The sequence below is a fragment of the Myotis lucifugus genome, unplaced genomic scaffold, assembly GCF_000147115.1.
Source record: "Myotis lucifugus unplaced genomic scaffold, Myoluc2.0 scaffold_206, whole genome shotgun sequence".
NCBI classification, from domain to species: Eukaryota; Metazoa; Chordata; class Mammalia; order Chiroptera; family Vespertilionidae; genus Myotis; species Myotis lucifugus.
Window position 1 is genome coordinate 347,649 of NW_005871254.1, and position 27,142 is coordinate 374,790.

Here is a 27,142-nt window from a genome sequence, read left to right on the forward strand (position 1 = left end):
AGGGGTCCCAGCTGGCAGCAGGGCTTAGGCGGCACACGGGGGTGTGGATGGCGGCTCGCACTGGCCCACCCTGCCTGCTGTATGCAAATTAGCCGCCATCTTTGTTGGCGGTTAATTTGCATATTACACTGATTAGCCGATGGGAGGCGTAGTGAAGGTACGATCAATTACCATGTTTGTCTATTATTAGATAGGATAGATGTCCCTCAGCACAGCTGAGAAAAGTGTGGTCACAGTCTAGGGCATTTGTGACAATAGTTCTTTTACTTATTCATTGATTTACATTTTTCCTTTATTCTACAAAAATAATAGAATGTTTATATGTTCCAGGCCCTGCCCTACACACTGAGGCCTCAAAAATGACCCAAACTAGCAAAGATACCTCCAAGTGGTTGAAGCTCACGTTCTAGAGGGGACAGACAGGCCACAGGAGAGGAAAAAAGATGGTGGTGGCAGGAGAGACTGCTGGGTAGGAATGAAGGCACTCCAAGGACTGGTTACTTTCTCCACTACCTTTCCTTCTGTGTCATTGACCTGAACAACTTTGCCCTACAGTCTTTACTATGGAGGAAGCTAGTTGTAAAATGTTTAATGAGAACTTTCTCTGGTGCAAAGATCTCTCATAAAATGGGCCATTCAGCTTTAAAAGGCCACCCTGGAATGCTGGCTGTGCAGGCCCCACACTGCTCGGCATCTCCAGGGCTCAGCTGAGGCAGTGGCTTCCAGGCATGAAGCTGCTCCCACCTCAAGGTTTGGCTTTGCCTTTGGACATCTCTGGTGCCAGGTCCTGGTGGCACTCTGCCTGCAGGTAGTGCAGACGGACCAGAGGACCAGGTAGTTCGTGTCCCAACTGCAGCAGTGAGCATCCTACCTGTGTCCCCAACGCCCGGCAGGGCCCTTCCCAAGCACGTTCTGTGTGCTTCTCAGCAGGCTCCCAGCCAAACAGCCCTGTTGTCCCACTGTGGACCTGCTCCTTTTGCAGCCTTCGCTGGCGTTTCTGCCTCCCCTGACTCCCTCCCCTACTCGCTTTCCTGCTTCCTGGGATCATGACTCAGATATGTTACCTGCAGCCAAGCCCTCAGCTCAGGGACTGCTTTCCGGTGCTGGAACAAGACATGTCCAGATTATGGGATGAGCTCCCAGTAAACAAATGCTCTAAGACTTATATGTGACTTGTAAGAAAGCCAACAAGTCAGACTACCATTCTTAAGAAAGAATAGGTGAGAAAGGCACATACATGCCTCTTTGCTGTATTTTGTAGAGAAATCTGGGGATTGGTGACAATCTTAGACATATCTCATGATTTTCAAATGTTTACTATAGAAGCAAAAAATCTTAACAAAAAATGAAATAAAAACTTGAATCTCATAGTACATGAAATTTATCATTAACTAGGATCAAGCATGATACATACCAGAAAAAAAGGTTAATATTAAGATGAAAAACAAAACACACAAACAGAACATAAGTATAGCCACAAAGATGCTGAAATAATTTCATAAAAATTAACATCTATTTTAAAAAGTTCTAGAAAGGTAAGAAGGATAATTTTTGGCCATGCACTCTGGTAAATATTATATTTTTACCTGAGTTACTTATGGTTCTTAAAATACAAATCAGGAAAGAGTACAGGATGGACACCTATCACAACTATGATTTTATGTTTTCTTAGAAGTGAACTAAATAAGAAATGAATTGGGAATAAATAAAAAGATCATTTTGGATTAGAGCACTCAAATGTTTTATTTGGAGATGGCATGAAGCAAACTCAAGATGATGTAATCTCTGAGGGTAGTTTACTAATGTGGACCAGGTTCTCTAAAATGATAGTCTCTCCACACGCAAGCAGTACTTAACTAGGAAGTACAGTGGAAGTGGGGATAGAGCCATACCAAACCCCAAATCTCTACTCCTAAGTCTGGTGAGTGTGTGTGGGAGCTGAGTGACGAGAACATTTCTCAAGAAATGCAAGGATTGGTGTAAATGCAGAATTGTCAAGGTCTCTGAATCTTGCCACAATGACAGTTCTTCCCAAATAAACTTTGAATTTTCATGTAATTCCCACCGATAGAAAACTTTTTGGAAAAAGAAATCCATACAAAACACATCCATGCTATGGACAGCCTCAAGAGGAGCAGTGTCTCCAACTCAGCTGGTCCACACAGGAGGCATGGAGGCCAGGGGCAGCTCTGAGTGCAGGAGGGAGGGGTGCAAACCAGTGGGGTCACAACTGAATGAGAAAGGTGTCAGATCACAGGGTTAAGTTTCAGGGGCCAGTGAGTCTTGGAAGAAAAATTGAAGTTGGAAGGAAGGGTGGTCCTTTGAATTGGAAACAAAGGAAATGAGGATGGATGCAGGGCTAGGGACCGGGTGCTGCCATGTTACTCACTGAGTTTTCTTTCTTTTTCATTCATACTTTTTTGTTTGTTACTTATTCAAGTTATACATGGTCATGTCCTTCTGGATTGCCTCCAAACAACATAGATAAAATAAAAGCTCTCCTGATCCATCACCATCTTAGTCTTCTGTTCAGAAATGGTCAATGTTTTTTTTTAATCTGCTATGTGTTCTTATTTTTATCTAAAAATAAATACTATAATAATAAGCATTTTATGTGTTTCGTTTATTTAAAAAAAATTTGTTGTTGTTAATCCTTACCTGAAGACATGTTTTTTCATTGATTTTTAGAAAGAGTGTAAGGGAGGGAGGGAGAGGGGAGAGAGAGAGAAACATCGATGCAAGAGAGACAAATCAATTGGTTACCTTTTGCACGTACTCCAACTGGGGCCCTGGATCCAACCTGTAACCCAGGTACATGCCCTTGACCGGGTATCGAACCTGCCACCCTTTGGTGTGTGGGCTGACGACCTAACCACTGAGCCAAACCAGCCAGGGCTTTATGTGTGTTTTAAATGTCATTTTTCTCAGTGAGATCACACTATGCCCATTGCTCTGCAACTTGCGTTTTTCGTAACAAAATGCATTGGGAGTAAGTCACATAGTACATGGAGAAGCGCTCCGGACTCAGCTGTGCCTGACACTGGGAAGTGGGTGTGTGTCGGTGTTTCCAGCTGCTTCCCTTCATAAGCGGCGCAGAAGGAAACATTCTCCCGCAGGTGGACAGTTATTTTCCGGGATAGTTCATGGGAAGCTACAAGTTCTCAGGGGAGGAGGAGGTTAAGTCCACTGGGGTGGAGAGACGGGAGAAGGAGAAGTTGAGGGGAGAAGGATTGGGGGTGGGAGGGGAATAGCAGTAGCCGATGGATAGCAAAGGCGGTTGGAAGGCTGCTGAGACTCTTGGGTAGTCCTAGTCCCAGCTGAGCCATGGTGTCTGGGCAAGGCTGCAGGGGAAGGGAGCTGGGTCACAGATACTGACTAGAACCAGCACTGAGTCCTGAATCGGCTCCTCTGGGGTCAAGGGCCCCTCCACCCCTTCAAACCCAGGCACACCCTCATTTCTTCTCTAGGAGGCAGGCAGACAAGCGCTTCAGGTTCTCGAATGTGGGCCCGGCCAGCAGCCTCAGCATTTCCCGAGGACTTGCTGGAAGTGCGCATCTTCAAGCGCCCCCAGACCTGCCCCGGGGAGTTAATGCACACTGACTCAGGGAGCCTCTGTTTAGGGGTGCCATGGCTCTCAGCCCTGCCACACACCCCTGGGGACTCTGTGCTCAGTTCTTTTTCAGACGCCTTTTCCTTACTGTCTTCCATGTCTGGTTGTTTAAGGTTCAGATACATTTTCTCAGTTGTCACCACAAAATTCCCAGGAAGCCATCGTACCCCCAGCTGGAGGCCTGAAGTTAAGCAATTTCCCACGGTGTGACAGCTCGTCGGAAAGTGCATGGAGGGGCCCCCATCTCCAGGGGCACTGGGCACAGCAGGGTCCCATCCCCAGCCTGGTTTACGTGGCCTGCCGCCCTGACCTTTCCCTGCTCGGACCAGGCTGGCGAAGACGGTAAAGGCTACCCCCCTCCCACATCCCCGGTGCACTTGTAAAGACACTTTCATTTCTCCAAGTAACTCTCAATGCCATATACAGGAAACCTAAAATAATTTACTTAGAGATATTTTGAAGGGAGAATTCTGGGGAGTTTAAGTTAAACTCCTTTCTCTCCTCTCTTGCAATCCAGCCCCATGTGGTTGGCACTTTAAGTCTCAGGCTCAGAGCGGGGCCCAGAGGCCTGGGTCAGTCCCAGGGTATGGACACTGCGGGGACTGTCCATCACCCTGGTCACCAGCTCTCCTGTCAGTGTGGGCTGGCCTGAGGCCGCGCTGAGGAGGTGTCAGCCTCCGGGGGTGGAGGCTGAGGGGGTGGGTGGCTGGTTTACACGGAGCCCCCCTCGCTTTCAGTCCTCCATCCCCAGGTCTGTCTGTGCACCGAGAACTAGTTGCAGAGCTGTGACTCGTTCCTTTTAACTTTGTGAGAGTAGAAGGGATCGTCTGGTGCTGGGACACTGCTGCTCCCCACACCGTCATCCTCTCTCCCTCCACTGTCCACTCCTACCCAGGCCTTGCCTGGCTGACGTGGTCCCCAGCCCTGCTCTCTCCGGCCCACAGGACTGAGCCGTCCACGGCTGTTTCCTGCCAGCTGGGGGGTGGGGGAGTAAGGAGAGTGCGAGACCCGCCGCAAGGTGCTCTGGCTGAGCATCGGGCCCACAGGCCATCCACAGAAGGTGGGTCTCCCATGGCCAGCGTCAAGGCCAGAGGGGGCTGCCCAGGCAGCTCGGGAGGCCGTGTCCTTCAAAAGCTCCAGCAGCAGACCGTCTGGGCTCTGCAGCTCCTCCCTGGGTGTCTGACTCTCCCTGGGGAATGTTTTTCTGAGGCTGCTGCTCAGCATGGTGCTTCCTCTGTTCAGTAGACGGTCCTGGCCGGCAGGCTGGCGATGAACAGGCAACAAACCACCTGTTGTGCACGTGTACGAAAACAAGGCTGAAGGGGAGAAAAATAAAGCCCATCACCTCCCTGTAAAAACACACTGGATGCCACAAAGAGGCCCGGGCTTCAATATGGGGAGTGACACGGAAGGGGATCCAGGATGGACAGTATCGGCGTGAGCCCAGCATAGAGGCCTGCGTGGCACCGTGGAGCCTGGGCTGCCGCGGAGGGTCCGCTGTGCTGTTTCTCTGGCTCAGCTGGTCACCCGGGTGGAAGTGTCCACCCTCAGACACCAGCACAGGGAGGCCCACGGGCAGACATCCATGGGCCTTCGGGAAAATGCAGCTTCCTGCACCGCTGACCCACCCCCAGGCAGACCAACCGGTGTCAGCCCCGAGGGCCACTGAGGGCTATGGAGTAGGGAGCGTCTGTGACTTCACAGGTCGGGCCGTGATGGGGACCCACACCTCTGGCAGGGCAGAGGCCCGCAACCGTGGCCTTCTCAGATCGCTGTCCTGACTGTAAAAAGAAAGACCACCGCTTAGACTTTTCTTTTTCAAAGAAAAAAATGTTTATAAAATCTCCAATATTGAAAGAGAAAGCAAAGGGCAAGAGATACTCCATAGCCAGGGAAATGTATTCCCCCAAGTTCTATGGACCCAAGCTGTCAGTAGCCAAAATGGGTTATTTGAATTTAATTTAAAAAGGTAAAAAACTAAAAGAGTGATTTGCCCTTAAGATGCAATTTTTAAATATTTATGTGGGTTTGGGGGCGATTGCTTTGGGGTGTCCGAGGATTCCGGTGCTCCCTTCTGTTAATGGAGCCTCCTCTCCCAGTGCAGCGGCTCCCAGGCATCTCCAACGTGCTCATGTTTTTCTAAAGAGATAACGCTGGGTGGTCTGGACGGGAAGTTAAGCTCCAGTTTACATAACTCTCCAGAGTGCAAACAAGGCCCTTCCTACCTCCCCTCTCTCCTCCTTGGCAGTTCAGCTGAAGACACGGCATTCCCTTTCATACTTTCTCCAGCCTGTGGAGTAGTTCTCCAGGTGGAACTGAGTTACTTTCTTGTAGGGAAGGTTAAACCTTAACTCAATCACCCACAGGATGCCAATGGTTTAACCTGGGCAGCTGTGGCAGCGAGGAGACTGTGTGAAAACAGAGTCCACGAGGCAGGCCATTCATCCTGATCAAAAGCGATGCACACAGATGCCAGCCCCAGGCCGGCGAGCGCGCCGGCGATGGACACACGCACAGCACAGCCCGTTGTGTGTGGCTGAGGGCTTAGTGCTAAAGTGCAGGCGCGTTATGCCTTGTCACCAGAAGGTCCCGGAGATTCTGGTGTTTATTTTGGTTCCTACGTTTCAGTTAAAACAATGCATTTTCCATTTTTCCAGTCGCTTGTTTAATTGCGAGATTATGGGTTTATCATAAAACCTTCATTGCTCTCGTATTTCTCCTTGGCAGGGTATAGAAAAGTCAATTTGGGTTTAGCTCCAGAAGCATTTTGAAGGAGCTTTCCTGCTACTTATCATTCCAAAGGCACTGACGTGCTAATGAATGTCTAGGGTTGTATTTCATTTTGCAAACACAAGCTGCCCTCACGGTGGTGCCCATGAAACCTGCAGTGAGGGATTAACGAGGGCCCATCCACTGAGATCCCCTCTGACAGCTTCCCCTGAGGCTTGGCCTGGACGCAGCAGTTTGTGGCTTGTGGGGGAGGAATCTGCCCCTTCATGACCCCTGCTGACTTCTGCAGGCGCTTCTGCTCTGGGACATTTGTCTCAGTAGTTAAACTGCAGCTAAGGCTACGCAGGAAAGTGTGGGACGCACACGGCCCGCAAGCGGCCAGGGGAAGAGACCTGGCAGTCTGCGTGCTGGCTGGGAGCACGAGATGGGAACTGTCCGCCACGACAGGCAGGAGGAGATGATCAGATAACATAAGCCAGGTTACAAAGTGGGCTCTGATGTCAGGTGAGCAGGTCCCTTCTGGAGGGAGAGGCGCTCTATCTCCAGACGAACAATTAGTGAGGCTGACAGGTAGGAGTTCCGCTGGCCGTGGGCAGTTGGGGGATCTGTCACTCACGTAATTCACAGAGAGGTGGCCTTGAAGAGCTGTCTGTGAGCACTGTTTATTTTTAAGCTTGGATTTTTTTCCTTGCTATTTGTTTATATTCTGTCCCTGTTAAAGTAACAGCCTCAGACTTTGTCTCCCCATTCAGGCACCAAAGGACAAACAGCAATTGTGTCCTGAAACACTGTCAGGGAAGTTAAGATCTGTGGGGACACCCTGATGCAGACAGGGTGCAGGACCAGCAACTCCCCCGCTGACCCAGAATTAGCGGGCAACACCCCTTAAAGCCATGCCCCTCGGGACCACAGCTCTCTCTGGCTTCGGAGGAGAATGAAAGTTGACTGAACGTCAAAGTTGAGTTGAACAGCGTGGTTATCCACATACATTTGCAGAGTCCCACACAGGAGGGGGAGCTGCAGGGACAAGGGGTAGCGAAGGGTGGGTAAAGCCGTATTCCACCCAGTGGAACAGGTCATCAATACCACAGCCTGTCCCCGCCTCCCCCTGCACCAGGACACCGCGTCAGGGTGTTGGAGTCTCTTGCCAAAGTTGCCAGCTATGAGAAGATGGTGCTAAGGATGAAGCCCTATGGTACTGCCCCCAACCAGCAGGACCCCTCAAAGAGGCAGGCTCTGTCTCCCAGGCTTGCCACCTTGTGCAATTCTGTGAAGTCAGTGTAGGCTCATATTTACACATGGGATCATGGGGCATACAATATTCTGTTACTCACCTTTTTCACTCACTAATATGTCTTGGAGGTTTTATCCAAAACAGCACCTCTAGCTCTCCCATATCCTGTTAAACCATTGAATAATTATAACAGTATGTACCTCTTCATATATCCATCCTCCTATCGATGCACATCGTGTGCTCCCATTATTAGTTAACTTTGTTTTTATTGTTGATACTATTACGGATTGTTTTAAAGTCACTATTTTATGGAAGTATAACATTCATGTGGAAATGTGCCCCAAATCACAAGTATACATTTCAAAGAACTTTCACAAAGAGAGCGCACCTTGTAACCCAAATTAAATCAGAAAACACATTTCACAGACTCCACCACAACCCCCCCCCTTCCAGGCATCTTTCCCTCCTCTGACTGACCACTTTGCTGATGCTAACCCCCCATATGCTAACTTCCACTGTGAGGTTCAGCAAGCAGTGGCATGCCCAGCCTCAGAAAGTTCTCTGTGATTTAGCAGAAGTACGATGACTTCTGTACAGTTTGCAACTACTCTGTCAGAACAGGGAACTTCTTTCATACCCCAGTTTGCTGACAGTGTTTGTCGTCAATGAGTGTTGAACTCTATTAAATGCCTTTACTGCATCTACGCCCTCCTGAAATGCAGAGCTTGTGAACAGAGAACTTGCACATCTGGGCACCACAGTGTCTGCTGACACTAAAGTGACACCAGGAACACACTCTGTGTTCCATAAATGTCCGTTTGATGAATGAGTCCATAGCCTCCTCTACAGCCACCCACTAAAGTTCTGTAGATAGAAACCGAAGCAAAATGGGCGTGGGAACCACTGCAGTCTGCCCATCAACCAGAAAAAGTATCAAGTGAAAGAAGTTGAGGCGGAGAACTATCGTGACGTTGGGTGATGTGATGGCTACTTGGGAGACAGCAGTCAGGGAAGCCCAGAACTTTAATCCAAGAGCTGAAGTTAGAGAAGGAGCTAACCTGTGCAGATCTGGTAGAATTTGTCAGAAAGAACAAAAAATAAAAAGACCTTTATAATTTAAGATTTGGAATCGATAGTGAGGATATTAAATGTTAATAAAAAACAACAGAAGGAGCTAGACAATTTTAAGTAAGGGGGTGAGAGTATCTTATTTACACATGAAGTGGGTGGTGGGAGAGGGAGGGTGCTAGGGTGCAGAAGGAAGGAAGAGGGTCAGTCATTGGAGCCAGTGGTGCAGAGCAGGGATTGGTAAAGGCTGTATTTCCCAGGAAGCAAGGTGACCTGTCCTGATTCCCCATCTCTCAGCCCCTGGAAGTTGGGGAGGGGGGTCCTAAATGTGCATAGAAATCAAGGTAAAGATGAGGACTGTGGGAAACAGCCTTCCGACTGACTCAAAATGTCATAGTAGGTTTGCGGTTCGCTTTTTTTCAAAGATACATTCTTGAATTTCTGAGCAGATAATAGGCAATGAGAGAAGGTTCTGGAAGGCCATCTTTCTTTTTACTAGAAAAAGGTTTTCTTTGTTTCTAGATTCAAAAGACAACAGGCTGACAAATTTTCTACAGGATCCCGTCACGCCGACTTATTTTAGGAAAATGTCTCATGATTTTGGCACTTGGTTGGCCATCCCTCATCTAGAATCATGTGAGTCCATCATTTTACACTTTGTTTTTATGGGCAGCTTGTTGGGGAATTGGGAGAGGTTACTTCAACCATTCTTACCAGATACCAGGTGAAATTGGAGCCTCCTACATGTAATTGCAAAAGAGTGTGGCCGACTTGAACGTATATAATTCATGAAGCTGGTTCCATGGCCAAATGCCTGAGCGTGGCGCCCTGTGGGCCCTGCCTGGTCTCAGTCATTCCCACCTTACATCTCACTAATTCTCCAGCGTGACTTCACCTGCAGCCAGACAACCATTACAACCATTACTACTCCTGACTCTTTCCAGACACCCTGGGCTCTGGGACCGTGTACATGTTGGCTGTTCTTCTGGAATGACTTTTCCCACTCCATCTCCATCCTTCTATACACCACCCATGAGAGATATCTGACTCCATACACCACTCCCTACAGTTTTCTCCTGCTTCCTGGAGCTAGCCTTCGTTCTCTTTTCCAAGCCCCTGCTGCATCCTGGTTATTTATGTCTGCATCATTCACCTCCATGGGCTATAAGTCATGAACACAGTCCCTGGGTCCAGACCATGCCATTAGCCCCTAACAGGACCCACTGTGCAGAGCTTTCTATGCAGGGGAACTCAGCTAATCATGTTAGTTGAAGGAATTAATGTATTTCTTAGAGCAAAATGAACAAATTGCTTTTAGATTTCTTTGGAAAATATGCCAGAAGCATCTTTAACTGAGGTGGCTTTATTTGATTTCATCCCTCACCCCAACATGAGAATTCTCATGTATATAAATTGTGGGTTTTTTTGAAAAACATCACATCTGTATATTTCCCCTTAAAACATATGACATATATGTAAGAAGAGTAGGGCAGTGGAAGACTGAGCCATTGAGCATGCAATCAACTCCTGATAGTGTTCACATTTGAGCTTCAACTCTCTTACAGGTTTGAGGAGAACAAATAGGATGAAGGAGAGAAAGTGCTAGGAGTTGAGGAGAACAATATACAATTAACCAAAAAGAATTTTTTTCCATAATGCATCAAGTTATAAAGAAATAAAAGAAACATATCTATCTTAAATGTAATGAAAATCACCTCTTAAATGTAGTGTATTAGAGTTCTCCAGAGACAGAGACAGAGAGAGGGAGAGAGAGAAAGAGAGAGGGAGAGAGATTGAGAGAGAGACTGATTTATCTTAAGGACGTGGCTCCTTAAATATGGAGTCTGGCAAGTCCAAAATCTGCAGGATAGCTGGCAGAGTGAAGACCCAGAGAAGAGCTGTTGTTGAAGCTTCAGTTCAAAAGCTGTCTGCCGGCAGAATTCTCTCTTCCTCAGGAAGTCAGTCTTTTTTTTTCAACTGATTGGATGAGGCCCACTCACATTGTGGAGTGTGATCTGTTTTACTTAAAGTCTACTGATTTAAATATTAATTTGATATAAAAAGTACATCCACAGCAACATCCACACCGGTGTTTAACCAAGTATCAGAGCACCATGGTCTATAAAATTTAGCACATAACATTAACCATCGCAGGTAGTATGGAACATATACTATTTTTTGTTGCTATTGTTCATCTACTTAAAAATAGAAACCCCAGCTATACTGTGGAATTCACAGGTAATTCTCAGTTTATATTACTGGCCTCCATGGAAAGATTTAACATTACAAAACTGAAAAACCAGGGCCGAGTCTGCAGTAATCAAAGCTGCTATGAATGCCATTGAGAGCCAAGACTCTTGTTGCATATGCACTTGCTTCCCAGAGGAGACCTACTTGGTAGCTGCAGCCCTCGGGTCTCCTGAGAAGGGCCCCTGAAATGTACAGGAAAGTTCCAGATCACCTTCCAGAACTTTGCATCCATAGGCCACCTCTAAATCAGGGCCTTCACAGGGAGTGTGTGCAGGTGGCTGACCTGGAGGGAAGGGGTAAGTAACGCCAAATGCAGTTTTGAATTGTGCTAGAAAGGGACAGACCCCTCCGAGATGACAAGCCGCTTCTTCAAGGCTTTCCTGTGGAGGAGAGATCTGATTTGTTCCATGGGACCCAGAAGGCAGAATGTGTGAAAACCCTGGAGGCAGGTGGAGACTCAAGCCAACACATAGCCCTTGATCTCAGCAGTGGGTCACCCTTCCCTACATGTGGAGTCCCTGGAGTGTACCTGTGGGGTGTGGCAGCAGGGTGAAGGGGGCACAGATCCCCTGATCCGCTATGTGGTCCTGAGGTGGTGATGGGATAAAAATTAAGGACCAAACATGTGAGGTGTTTCTAAGGGAAGATGAGGAACCAGACCTCACAGATGTAGCAGATCTGGAAAGAGAAGATGGATTCAGTTTGGGCACCTTGAGTTTGAAGGTAAAATGTCCTCCAAGGGGTGTTGTCCTACATGCCTCTGTACATGTCCTACATGCTTCTGTACATGTCCTACATGCCTCTGTACATGTGGTGCTAAAGGGCGAGACACAGGTTGGCAGGTTAGTTTCCTGGTCACTTCACAGAGGAGAGTGGGTTAGGGGGTCAGACCTTGCAGGGGCTGTTGTAGAGGGTGACAAGTGAAAGAGCCATGCAGGGGGTAGGACTGTGGGTCCCAATTTTAACATCACCTCACAGAAAGAAAGAGGGAAGGAGGGAGAGAGGTGGGGGGGTCTGAGAGGCCTTTGACCTTTTATCCTATTCACATACATAATTATACGAGAAATATACTGAGCATTTTCATAAAAATCCAAACAATATTTGCAAAGGTACACTCTTAATTCCCACCCTTCACATTGGTTTTCCTCTTTTTTATTTTCCAAGGATTAAAGCCAGAGGCGGAGCTGGTGTGCCTAGGGGATGGGACCATCTGGAAGTGGAGCTCCAGGCTCGGTGTGGGGTGAAGAAAGAGCCGCTGTGTGCAGGTAGGAGTTCTGAGCCCGGTGGTTGTGTGCCCTTCTTTTGGGCCCAGGGATCTCGGAGAATAATGGGTTACTTTCTTCTAGGACTATTTATTGCATCTTTAATGTATATTTTTGAATTTGTTACATGCTTAAAGATTTCCATTTCTTTAATAAAAAGCAGGCATGCCTTGTGTCAGCAAAAGGAACTATGGGAAAATGTTCAAAAGAAAAAGATGCTTATGGGTATGTCCAGAACTCTAACTCATTAGTAAGGTGGTATTAAAGAAACACTCATGAGCTTCTGTGGTCCTTCTCATATTCACCCTATGGCAGGTGTAGAAACCGAGGCCAACAGAGTGAAAGTGGCCTGACCACAGTTAACGTGCATGTTGCATTGTCAGCTCATCAGCCAGTCCCATATCTTCTGACATTAGGAACAATGTATATTATCCATATAATAATCACGTATATATGCTCATAATCTAGTTGGGGCCAAAGTCCATAGGTGTATGAGCTTCAAAGGCAATGGCACAGAACTCCTGGCCAATGGGGAAAGGCGGGGTGCAAAGCCCAGGGTTGGCCCAAGGTGCCCTGACTTTTACTCCAGGCCAACCGGTCTTTGATTTTCCTTTCACACTCACTATGTAAACTCCCACAAATTAATGCTATCCTTTTAGGAACTGAATGACATGTTGATGAGTGTAGAAGGTGTATACATGAAATCCAAGAATGCTCAAACTCTGATTCAAAGCACAACTCCTCCTGTGAAATTCTCAAGGATGTGCCGGGTAGTAGCGTGTAGGCTGATAAACTCCCATGCAGGATGATCTGGAAAACTGAACCAGAGCCAGTGGCATAACATCCTCCTCCCCTTTAAGTCCAAAGTGTACCTTCAGCTGATGGCCGAGCACAAAACCCTGAGAACAACGAGGGAGCGAGAGGAGCGTGAGGAGAGGTCTGCCTGAGACACTGGATACAACGGACAGGCTAGCAGTGAGTCCGCGGGGCCTCGGGGGAGAGGAGGGGAAAGGTGAAAGGGGGAGAAGAGAGGGAGCAGGAGGTGAACATGTGCATAGACTGCAAGAAGCACATGGTGAGTGGGGAATGAGGCTTGACCAAGAGCAAATCAGAGATGAAATAGAGATATTCAGGTCTCAAAAAGGACCATGAAGAAGAGGCAAAATTTGAGACTCTCAGGAGGAGGCAATTGGGCTCTAATTGGAGGCAGATGTGCCTATCTGCTTCAATTTAGGTCAGAAGTTCACCCCCCAAAGCTCTTTTAAAAGGTGAGCCTTTATTGCTTTGAAAGGCAGAGGAAAGGTGTGATATGCCCTCTTCCTCCAGCAGTGGCCTTGGGAGAGCCCTTCCATTAGCAGCTTCCTCCCAGCGTACACTGCTGCGCCTTGCCCAGCTGCCACACGTCTCTCTGCGGTCTGCTTGCTGGAAGTTCTCACCTGCTTAGATTGCACGCGCACAAACACACACACACACACACACACACACTCACACACGCACATGTGTGCACACACATACACACACACACACTGCCAGGGAAAGGGAACAAGGAATCAATCAGGAACAGATGTGCACACGCACCATGGGATCGATGGGTCCGGACGCTTACTTGTCTCTGCTCACCTCATAACACAGCTGCTGCTGCTTTCAGGGCTGCCATCTGCGACTCGGTGACAGTGGAGGGGCCCTGAATCGGCAGCCTTACCTTCATCTGGCTGAGTTACACACCCAACTGCCTGCCTGACTCTTGTCCTCAGTTGACTGGAAAAACATCCACTCCCTACAAAAAGTGTGTCAAAGAGGGAGGCGCTCAGACACCGTCCTAGGAGGAAGGGTTGGTGATTACATGGTAAGAATAAGAAATGATAATTAGAACATATTCCTTTTATTTCAGAAATTGCCCCACATTTATTAAGACCTCCTCATCCTTAAATACTTGAATTTGGAAATGTAAATCTGTCTTAGGAAAGAATTGGCAGGGGTATATGGAAATAGAGTTTCCAGTTGGGTGGAAGTTCCCAGTAAGTAGAATAATTAACTTATTAGAGATGGAAGAGAGACATAGATCATCTGGCATAATTAAACTTTGTTCACACACCCCCATTGTATACCTGAAGAAATAGAGGTCAAAACTGGAAATACTTACAAAACTAAAAATATTTATTGCAATTTTTACATATAGATTCAGGAAAAATATATTACAAATAAAATGTACATCACTACATTTAAATTTTCGTTTTTGAGAGACTGTCAATTTTATTAATAATTTTAAAAATAACTTATGTGAGTATAAATTTATTTTCCAGAGATTACCATGTTTATCCTCTTATTATCAAGTCTAAACTGGCAGTCAGACATTCCCCGAGGGGTCCAGGATTTCGAGAAGATGTAGGCCAGGCTGAGAGACCCCTCCCCCAGTGCACGAATTTCATGCACTGGGCCTCTAGTATCTATATATTTCCTTCCATTGTTTGTGTTATTATTATCATGTTTTATTTCACAAATGTTATGAACTCCACAGAGCCTGGTTATTACTGTTGCCTTAAATAATCAATATCTACATATATAAAAGCCTAAGTGACCATTATGACTGAAGAACCATGCTATGATGCACATTAACCACCAGGGGGCAGACACTCAACACAGGAGCTGCCCCCTGGTGGTCAGTGGGCTCCCACAGACAACCCACAGACAACTTCCTGTGGCCAGCCAACCTCCCATTGTCCCTCCCTCCCCACCGCCCCCACCCCCAGCCTGCAGACCCTGGATAAGATGGCCCCCATCCGTCCTGATCTCTGGCCAGGCCTAGGGACCCTACCTGCACACGAATTCGTGCACTGGGCCTCTAGTTCATTTATATTCACCCACATTCTTACTACTTCTGGCACTTAGCAATTCTGATTTTCCATCTGGATCATTTGCCTACTGCCTAATAATTCTCCTTTAGTATTTCACTTAGTAAAAATTTCAAATAACAAACTCATTAAGCTTTTGTTTATATAAAAGCTCTTGCTGTTGCTGTTAATCCTCACCCAAGGATATTCTTTCCATTGATTCTCAGAGAGAGTAGAAGGAGGGATAGAGGGAGAAAGAGAAAAAAAAATAAATGTGAGAGAGACACATTGATTGGTTGCTTCCTGCATGTGCCCTGACCCAGGGTCTGGATCAAACCTGCAGCCCAGGTATGTGCCCTTGACTGGGAATGGAAAGCCCTGGACCCTTAGGTGCAAAGACTGATGCTCAATCACTTAATTTATTCTTCATTTTTGTAGCAAATTTGCACTAAATATACATTTTTTGGTTAGTAGTTTCCCTTTGCCCCTCTCCCTACCCCTTGAGACTTTTAAAAATGTCATTCCATTGTTTGACATGACTCCCATACTTTCTTCAGTAGGATATTTGATATTATCTTTCTAGATAATAAATGAATCTTTTTTCCCTGGCTCCTCTTAATATTTTTTTTCTATCTGTGGTTATCAGAAATGTGACTATAATTTACCTAGGTGTTTGTCTTACTCTTTCTTTTTCTGTTTTATTTTTTCTCTTTAATTTATTTTGTTAACCCACTTAAGCTTTGTTAAATGTTTTGAATCTGTGGGTTGATAATTTACATCAATTTTTGAAAATTCTATGCCAGCATCATCTCTTATGCCCCTTTCCCTCTCATTCATCTCCTATGGACTCCAAATAAACACACAATAGCTCATTTGAAGGGTTTCTAATGTCTCCTATACTCTGTTCTTTGTTTTAAATTTTTTTTCTTTCTTCTGTGCTACATTTGGATGTTTTCCATTGGCCTGGACTTGAGTCCTCCCACCACCTACTGTTTTCAGTCTGCTTTTATATGCACCCAATTAATTAAGTTTAGATATCATATTTTGAATTTCTATAGTGACATTTTGATTCTATTACATATTATAATAATCTTCTAAAATTCTCATTTTTTCCTCTACTTCATCTATATTTTTATTTTATTTATATAATTATTTTGCAGTCCTTGTCTGCCAACTCAAACATCTGGATCATCACTGGATTTGCTTCTGTTGTGGGTTTTGGAAATAATTATTAGTAATGTCTTTCTCTAATTCCCTGTCTTATATATAGTTTTACATTTTCAGGCCAGAAATTATGTTTAAAAGAATTTTAAGTACATAAGTTGATATTATTTACCCCCAAAATGTCCATTCTTTCTTTTGTCAGGCAGACCATGTGAACAACTGATCACTGGCATCTAATCAGAAATTGTACTGTGTTGGGTCAAGGCTTCAGCTTAAGTTGGACTCAAACTCTATTTTCTTTATTTAACCTTATTGAGGCATATTTTACATTTCATATAATTAACTCAGTTCAAGTGTACATTTCAATAATAAATATAAGGGTTAATTTCTGAACTCTCCATTTTATGTTACTGATCTACATTTTTATCTTGACGATGTAGCTTTAAAATAAAATTTGAAATCAAGAAGTGAAAGTCCCCCAACTTTGTTTTTATTTTTCAAAATTATTGTGACTCTTCTAGCTTCCTTTGGATATCCATATGAATTTCCGAATCTCAGTAGAGGCTCCAGTATTCTTGATAGGCTCTCCTTGGGATAGATCTTCCGAACTCCGAGTGGGGTCTTGGTGGAAGAAGGAAGCCTCCGCTGTCTCAGCCACACTCACCTTGAATTTATCTCTGCAACACTGAGTGGTGGTGGAGATGAGAAATGATGGTGACCTGCTCTTTCCATGCAGCCTTCGACTGGGAGCTGGGGGAGAAGAAGTCCCGTCTTCTTGGTCACAGCTACCCGCACGGAAGTGGCCGGGGGCGGAGAAGGAAGGAGTGCATCGTGGCTTAAGTGTCACAGACGCTTACTGTTCTAACTAGGATTTAGATGAATCATTTGCTGTATGTCTTAGCAACTATTTCTAGAAACTTCAAATCTTTGTTTTTAAAAATATGTGGTTTTTTTCCCCAAAAATATTTTTTATTGATTTTAGAGAGAGGAATGGAGAGGTAGAGAGAGAGAGGGAGAAACATTGATGTGAGAGAGAGGCATGGAAGCATCGATTGGTTGCCTCAGCACATGCTCCGACCAGGTATGGAACCTGCAACCTGGGTATGTGCCCTGACCAGAAATCTAACCAGTGACCTTTTGATGCACAGGATGATGCTTAACCCACTGAGCAACCCTGGACAGGGCTAAAATACTTATTAATAGCTGTGATTATTTCACTGGGGAAATGTTTGTAGAACTCCTTATACCACCATTCTAGAGGAGAGATAATATATTTGAAAATGTCTTACCTGGCATATAATGTTAGTTTTCCTAGCAGGGGTGAGGAATCTTTTTTCTGCCAAGAACCATTTGAATATTTATAACATCATTTGCTTAATATAATTCACTTAATATAAATTTATGTTGCTATGAAAAAAGCTCCTACATTTATTGAATTTTGACTCCCACCTGTGCTTGGACCAGACCAAATGACTTTGCGAGTCTTACACAGTCATGTACCATTCGTTTCCCAACCCCTGAGGACCATGAGAGCTTTGAATGAATTCTTTATATGAATAATATAAAGTCATATATTATCATATCATATATGGCTTATTATTTCACTTTCTCAAAATTAAAAATTTTTGTGCTTTAAGTGATATTACTAACAGAGTGAAAAGGCAACCCACGGAATGGGAAATATATTTGTAATCATATATCTAATACATGGTAATATCCAGAATATATAAAGAACTCCTGGAACTCAACACAAATAAACAACCCAATTTAAAATATTAAAAGGAGCCCTAACCAGTTTGGCTCAGTGGATAGAGCGTCGGCCTGTGGACTGAAAGATCCTAGGTTCGATTCCGGTCAAGGGCATGTACATGTACCTCGGTTGTGGGCACATCCCCAGTAGGGGGTGTGCAGGAGGCAGCTGATCGATGTTTCTAACTCTCTATCCCTCTCCCTTCCTCTCTGTAAAAAATCAATAAAATATATTTTTTTAAAAATAAAAATAAATAAAATAAAATATTCAAAGGATTTGAATAGACTTTATTCAAAAAAGATATGCACATGGCCAATAAACACATGAAAAGATACTCAACACCACTGGCCATTAAGGAAATGCAAATCAAAGCCACAATGAGCCTGGCCAGTGTTGCTCAGTGGTTGAGCATCAACCTATGAACCAGGAGGTCTCAGTTTGATTCCTAGACAGGGCACATACATGCCCAGGTTGCAGGCTCAATCCCCAGTAGGGGATATGCAGGAGGCAGCCAATCATTGATTCTCTCTCCTCATTGATGTTTCTAGCTCTCTCTCCCTTCCTCCCTGCAATCAATAAAAATATATTTTAAAAGAAAAACAAAATGAGATGTCACCTCACACCTACTAGGGTGGCTATAAAAAAAATCAAACAGAGAACAAATGGATGTGAAGAAATTGGAACCCCAGCCCCCCATACATTGTTGGTGGGATGGTAAACTGGCGCAGCCACCAGAGGAAACACTTTGGTGATTCCTCAAAAAACTAAACAGAATTTCTTTATGACCCAGCAAATTTCCTTCAGGGATTCAAACAGATGCTTTCCACCAGTGTTCATTAGAGCATTATGTACAATATCCAAAGGTGGGAGCTACCCAGCTGCCCGTCAAGAGATAAATTGATAAACATAATGTGATATATACATGCAATGGAATCATATTTAGCCATGAAAACTGAATAAAGTTCTGCTAAATGCTGAAATATGAATAAATTTTGATAAATTATGCCAATTGAAATAAACCAGACATAAAATGTCAAATATGGTATGATTTCCTCTATACGAATATGTAGACTAGCAAATTCGTAAAGACAGAAAGTAGGTTAGAGGTTGTCAGGCGCTGAGTAGAGAAGGGGAATGGAGAGTTATTACTTAATGGTCACAACGTTTCTGTCTTGGGGCAGTAACATTTTTAGAAATGGGTAGTGGTTATAAAACATTTTGAATGTAATGAAGGCCACAGGACTATATAATTAAAAATGGCTAAAATGGCAATAATGTAATCATCCAATGTATTATTAAAATGGCTAAAATGCTAAATTATATATTTTACCACAATAAAAAGTAATTCACAAATATATTCTCAATAAAAAGTGAGCTTCTCTTCTGGAAGAAATTATCCCACAAGGAAGACTGAGTTTTGCTTCTATATGCTTCTGCCTACTAACTGTGTGAAGTTGGGCAAGTGACTTAGCTTTTCTGAGGGTCAAACACAACGTGGTTTAATGATGATTTGTGGAGGATGAAATGTGCAAATATTCAATAGTTTTTTGTTGATATATGTGATGTATTATATGCAGGGACACCTCTAACCAATGTAAGTAGAATAGGTGGAGTATGATGACAATCACCATCTAATTCCTTTTTTTTCTACTTTGGATTAAGTATTTTTTTCTGAATTTTCAGGCTTTATTATTTTTTCTTGCCAAACCTACATATAACCCAGCTTACACTGGAAGGGGCTTATTTCCAAGATCACTTTTTCCACATTGACATCATCCAATGTATTATTTTCCGTTGCTACTCCAAGGGCCCATTCACCACTCCACTCCCTCCACATCTCCAAAATGGTCCCAGACAATAGCTTGTCCTGACCTCCTACTAGGGCCACTGAAAGAATTCTTTCTTGTAATATAACTGGTGAAGATTTATTTCAAATTTCTGAAGGGCAATCAGGTAAATTGACCTCATATATGCCCCCGAGCCATGAGATTCTATGATTCTTGGATTCCACTAGTATAACCCACTAAAGGAATGAGATATGATCCACTTCTCTCCCCATCTGTCCACCAATAAAATGAAGTTGACAAGGGGCCCTGGGTGATTTTTCATTTTCTTTAGTGGAAAATGGAATTCAGGTTTTTTGTAGATACTGATCTTTACGACTGTTTTTATGGAGCTTGAAAAGGTCTGACCTATTATTTGGACCAAAATCTCCTGTGAACCACCTTCCATCTGATTTACATCCAGTTCAGACATGCGGTGTTCTTTCTTAACCATATTCTGTTGAAAGAAAAAGACAAAACTGTGACATGCTGGAAATGCTTTCCACCAGATTACCAAGCTCGAGGAAGGCATGTAGGACCCACACTGACCGTGTGTTGTCCTGACAGCTGTCTCCTGTGGCCCTCTTGGCTTCTCAGCACTGGGTCTAAGATCCCGGCATAATTCGTACAGAGAGGCACTGTTTCCTTGCAGCCCCTCTCCCACTGCCCAGGAGTCTAGGGTAGACTCTCCAGGTGACTGTGTTCATACTCAGCCCTGACTCAGTACTTCCTGCTCACTTGATTTCTCCCAAGTGGTACCTCTCAGGTCCCTCAAACACAACATATTCAGAACAGAACTTCATCTTAACTCTAACTTGTTCTTGTCTTTCCTTAGCTCCTCTGATTTCATTTTGGTCTCTGCAAAACTAGTCTGCACACCCTCTCCAGAGTATTCATTGGAAAATTCAAATCAGACTATGTCCAAAAAGAGATAGTCATCGTGAACTCTTTCATCGTGGTCTTCTCATTACCTTTACAATAAAAATCCACTCCCTCCCAGAAGCCAAGGTCTTCCATGATCTACCCCACCCCCAGCTCCCATCACTCAAGCTGGGGGTTGTTGTTGCATTGGTTCCTCGGTTTGCCTCAGTGCCTTTTCACAGCACCCCTTTTGTATGAAATCTTGTTTCTGTGTTCTTCCTCTTCAATTCATATTGATCGTCTAATGTTTAACTCAGAGTTTTCCTTATATGTCTATTCTCAGCTCCTCCCCTCCTGCCATGAGGTATTGTTCTCATTTCCATAATATTCTTTAAATAATTTTATTGCTGGATTTACCACATTGTGTTGTAACTTTCTGCAGAAATGTCTGTCTCCTTAACTAGATTGTGAGTCTTTTAAGGCAATGCTTTGGTTATCATTTATGCCCAGAGCCCAGCACAGGGACTGACAAGTGAACATTAAATGAGCAAATGAATTGGTGAGTGGTTACCTAAATCAGCACTGCTTTTTCCCCCGTGGCTCCTCCTCACAGACCCCAGGCCAGGCTGACTTACTTTGCAGAGGGTCTGGTCCTCAATCATCTTTGTGCCACCCGCCCATTTCTCAGCACAGGCACGCAACAAGAAATCGGCAAATGTTTGCTCAATCAACAGCACTATTGCTTAGATTCCATGATGTGGAGTAAAGGAGCAGACATAAATGCAGGCCAACCAACCTACCTGAGCCCAGAAACAGGAAGGGGGAAGAACAGTCTTCACATGAGCCTATTGGCTTCTTTCAGTTGAATCACTGCGCTATAGACTGGCTGTGGAATAGACTCCATGCCTCTCAAAACCTTCATCCATCCTCTGGTCTAGGCCTGGAGCCAGTGTCTGACACGCACTCGTCTTTCACATCCCCTAAAGCCTAACTGTCTGGTTTCCTGCATGTCTCCAGATCAGCTCCCTGTGGTGGCTGTGCTTTCTGCCTTGCCTCCACACCACCACCACCAGCTGGCCGGCAGCTCCCCACCAGGCACCACCTCAGTGAGAGCTGAGCTATACACCTGCCCTCAAACATCTTTGCTTTCTTATCATTATTTTTAGTGTTGTTATAAAAGACTCCCATTATCTCATTTGATTTTTAACTTTATATGAATAAGTTCACAAATATAAAAGAATCTGTGACATAGAGCAGTTTAAATAGTAATGATACAAGGAACATCGATGTATCTAACACTTAAAATAAGCAATAGGGCATTACAAAGCCTTTGAAGTTCCCTTTTCAGTGATCTTTACTCTTCCCACAGAGGTAACCAAATTCTAGAAGTTAGAATTCCTTTGCCTTTCTTTGTATTTATTTATTTTAATCCTCACCCAAGGGTATATTTTTATGGAAAAGAGAGAGAGAGAGAGAGAGAGAGAGAGAGAGAGAGAGAGAGAGAGATATATTCATGTGAGAAAGAGAAATTGATTGGTTGTGCCCAGATTGTGGATAGAACCCGCAACCTAGGTATGAGCCCTGACAGAGAGTCAAACCCACAACCTTTTGTTTTATGGGCAACACACCAACCAACAGAGCCACCCAGACAGGGCCCTTTGCCTTTCTTTTAAATTCATAACTCTAGCACATTGTTAAATTTTCCCTGTTTTTAACTTTACAGAAATAAAATGTTTTCCTGCATGTGTTTTCTAAAACATGTTTTTTTATTCAATATTTCATTTATAAGAGTCTTACGTGTTGACTACCATTATTTTATATACCATTTTTCATTCATTTTCTCTTAGTGGACATTTTTTTTACCTAGTGTTTTGTTAGTACACACAACACTGCTGTACTTAGGGAAAATATGCAAGAGTTCCCCAAACCATGAAAGAGAATTGCTGAGCTGTAGGTGGAGAACCTCTTCAATTTTACTGAACCTCCATTGCTCCGCATCCTCACCAAGGAGCAAGGCTGAAAAATTCAAGATTGGGGAAAGAACAACAGAATGATCCCAAAGAAAAGTACTATAGAAAAGATGAATATGACCATGAGATGTTTTATGGATAAAATCAAACCAAACAAACAAAAAAACTAAAAATAGACACATATCTCTGGTGAGATTAATGGGGAAAAAGAACACTAAAACAATATTTTGAGTGTAAATGAAGACATAAATAAATGGAGAAGTAGGCTGTGATTATAGAAATGAAATGAATCACTAAGGTGCCAAATGTCTCAAAGTAAGACAATATAACTAATCCAAATTTCAAGGGTTTTTCTTAAAACTTGATAAATTGATATTAAAACCTGTTTGGAAGAATAAAGTTCCAAGAATAACCAGGATATTTCAAAAGAAGAGCAGAGCGAGAGGAAACAACTAACCCAATAGTCATCCCATAATAACTAAGACAAATTAATACAGGCCCCAAATATATTTTCAAAGACAAAAACTATAGGGCTCAGAAAGAGATCAGTGCACATAAAGAACTTTGGTACGTGAGAGATGTAGTATACCGGATTAGTGGGGGAAGGAAAGGAGGCTAAATGTGTCCAAAGACACAATTGCATCCTGACCTTACATCGTATATAAAACTGTAATCCAGACTGATAAGAATTTAAATGTTTAACCAAGAAACACAAAATTTTAGTAGAATATGTAGTTGAATAATTTTTAGAAATTATAGTAGAGAACATTTTAAATAAGAAAAAGCATACTAACTATGTAAGAAATTATTAAAATTTGACTATGTTAAAATTACAAGCTTTTTTTTTTTACCAAAACACACCTTAAGAAAAATATGGTTATGAACAGGAAGACAATATGTGTAATACGTACAAATAGGATCTGCATAGAAAATACAATGCCATAGGATCAGCATAGATAACACGTAAGAAACTCATTCACGTCTATAAAGAAAATAAATACAACCATTTTTTTTAATTGGGAAAAGCATGAATAGTCTTCTTACAGAAGAGGAATAACTTCTGGTCAATAAACATGTGAATAATAAAAATATGAACATGTAACTTTGATTAATGGGCTGGAGAATTCAAAAGAAGATAAAATAAAAGACCATATTATACCTCACAATCTCCCTAATATACAAACGCAAAGGCCAAAAGCTTTAAGCTTCTTTAGGAACAAAGAATTTATGGTTGTATCATATCTTCTAGTTCATCTTGTTTGTTTAGTTGTAGTTAAATGCTTACATTTAAATCACCCTGCTGCAAATGACCTGTGGGCCCTGGGTCTGGAAGAGACCTTGACCTTGACCTTTCAGCTGTAATGACCCATCCAGAGTCCCTTTCTTCCTTCCACTTCTTTCCTCACTTTCCACAAGGAGGTAAGTTTTTGGAATCTAAGTAAATTTGGGTTCACCCAGAAGGGTGCAAGGACAGATTATAACTTGACCCTCATGGCACTCCTACTTAGGACAGAGCCCACTTTCAGTTTTCAATGGTGGCCATCATTTCAATGATGTCAATCTTTCTTAGGTCAAACTTGGCATATTTAAATTTTGTCAAAAGATTTTTATTTTGTTTTAATCAGTAACAAATTATACTGGGAGCAGTTTTAGCTATTGCCAGGCAGACCTTTTATTTAATGGGAATGGATGTTTTTAACAAAATATTCATTGTTAATTATTTAAAGGGCATATAATGTATCTTATTTATTAATAAATCCAAGTGTCAGGTTCAGCAATTTGTTCATAGAGAGAGAGGCTGACTTAGAGATGACAAAGGCAGACTAGCTGCAGCTGCTCTGGAGTATTGGTTGCTAAAGCCTTGAATGCACAGCCGGGCCCCAGTGGTGGAGTCAAACACTTCCATTCTCAGGAAAACGTGCCCCTCAGTGTGGTCCTGCCCAGCAAGCTGTGGATCTGGGCAGATGATCCCCATCAAGTTTCCCCCAGAGGGGCTTACACTGCCCCCTCATTTAGGAAATGCTGCTGTTAGCATAGGTAGCTGGATATTAACAAAGTAAGGGAGCAAAGGGAATCAGACATTAAGAAGCCTAATCTGCTATGGAGCTGAATTGGACAATAAGCTTGCTTTACTCAGAAGCTACAGCTCCACACACTCCCCAGGGGATCATAGCTTTGGGCCAACCCTCCCCGCCCCAAGAGATTAACACCTCTCCCCCACCATGCAGGGAAGAAGGACCAGCTTCCCAATCTCCCCAGGGTACTACCAGTTCACTCACCAACTATGAGGAATAGAATAAAGGGGAAATTTCTCTGCTGGAGGCCTGCGCAATAGGAGACAAAATGGCAACCATAAAGGCCTGTCAGTCTAGCCTGTGTAAAGGATTGGATTGGATAAGGGTCACAGAACCTGGAAGATCTAGGGAATAGATTGGTTAGTGGGAGGATCCAGCGCCAGCCTGCAAAAGCTTGGGAAGTTGATTGGTTGGTTTGAAGGAGAGTCTGGTCCTTCCCAAGCTAAGGTAATATAATCTAACCCTAACAAAGCTCGCTCACTCTGTCTCAACTACTCTGTAACATGTACTTGCCCTATGCACTCATGCCTTCTCTCTTCATAACAGTCCTGCATGTCTAGCAGCTACCTATAACCCAGCAGTGACATGGGCTCTAAACATAGATTCTAAGCATGAGCCTGGTTATGGCAATGCAGTGCCAGAGGGAGCACAGCTTGGAACACAGACTAAGCTAGCCAGATGGGACAGGGCCTGGGCTAAACTGAACCAATGGCACAGAATTTCTGGACACTGGCTCTATTTCTGGGCCTGATGAAGATAAGGCTGGGCTTTTCCACAGTGGGACGGAGCTGAACAGTCTTTTGTGCTTGCTCTAGCTTTAAGAAGCCTTACTACTACACCACATCCTCCCATGTGTGGTCCCAAAATGCTTTTCTTGTGACATTGTAAGGACCCCGTTTCCACCAGCAACACTATTGTGGCCCCATCAGAAGAGGAAGCACCATCCCTGAGGAACTGGGGGCTTGTCCCTAGCCTCTAGCCAAGGGCCATGAGCCAAGCTCACCTTACAAAGGCTCTGAAATGATTGTGCTCCTCCTTGGGGAACTGTGAGGTCTGTGGCCACACCATCATCATAGTGCAGAAAGCATATTGGGACCCAGGTCCTCCGACATTAGTCCATTCACTCATTCATCTACATCCACTCTGCCAGTCATCCAATAAGCATTTATTGAGTCTTAGCATATGCTATGCTCCAAATCTGGCAAATGGAGGGGCTGTGCCATAACCCCTCCAGAACCTCGCCATCTCTAATTCACTGAACCAAGAAATAGTAAACCTATCAAGTTTCTGTGGGCACCACTGAAGGCGCCAGGAATTTTCCTTACGTTAAACTCTCCAAAATTGTATGATAGCAGTGACTCAAGGAGCAGGGATGCCACTGCCCAGCACAATAGTTCCATGGCACTGAGTGACAACCTTCAGTGAACCAGAAAAGTCTGATCACTTCACCTCCTCCCTCTGCCTCAACCAGCATACTAAGAGCACGGAGGTACCAGGCCAAAGTATCACCTGATGTCCAGAAGAATTCTTTTTAGAACTATTTGCTTGTGTGTGTGTGTGTGTGTGTGTGTGTGTGTGTGTGTGTGTAGGTCTGCATTTAATAAAAAACCTGTACAATAGCCAAACTATCAAAATGTTAAGAACCCACAAGTATGCGCCTTACCTCCTAGAGTTTTCCATGTCATCAAGAGTTGAGATGTTGAATCACCCAGCTAATGTGAGAGGCAGCCATGGTACAATGGGGAGGGACCCTGACTTGGCATCAGAATATTGGGTGTTACTGAGCTTCCCAAATGCCATGGTTTTTCCACTTCCTCCAAAACTCCCATGGATCTCCAAGCTCCCCAAAGAAAATGACAATTCCAGACCGCTGAACAGGGCCACATATCCAGCACCATGTTCTTCAAAATTCGAACACAATTGCCAAGCATGGCCCACCTCCCTTCACTTATTAGGGCAAATGCAAGATACAGAAGTGGGTGATGGAGGAAACCTTCCCCTCACACCCTCCCACATATTTTCTTAAGTGCGAGGTGCTTGCATCTCTTCCTGGACATGGTCACCGTCAGCTCTTCTGTTTCACATCTCAGCCTCGCCTTGCTCGTGTCTTATCTTGCCTCACTAATCTCAATTTAGGACTTAAAGTCCTCCTGGATGCTCCACACTCTTCTGGTGCCTTATCTCCTTTTCTAGTTTCTACTGGAAATTCCACTTTTTTTCTAAAATCAATCGTACTTCCTTTTTCATGAAGCTCCTCTTATTTAGAGTTTATTTTTAAGGGAGCAGTGGGCCTTATAATTAAGATGATGGAAGATACTGTTCACTCCAATTTCTGGCAGGAGAATCACGGGGGGAGAGCCCAGGCTTCTGTGGAGCAGGGTGCCTGAGCCAGCTGTGCAATGAAAGGGGAGGATAAGGCGGCAGTCACAGAACTCTACAGAGAGACTGACGGGACCTGTTCAACAGCTGTCTGAACTTAAATCTTCTGGGAGGAAAAGAGATATCGAAAGAGGA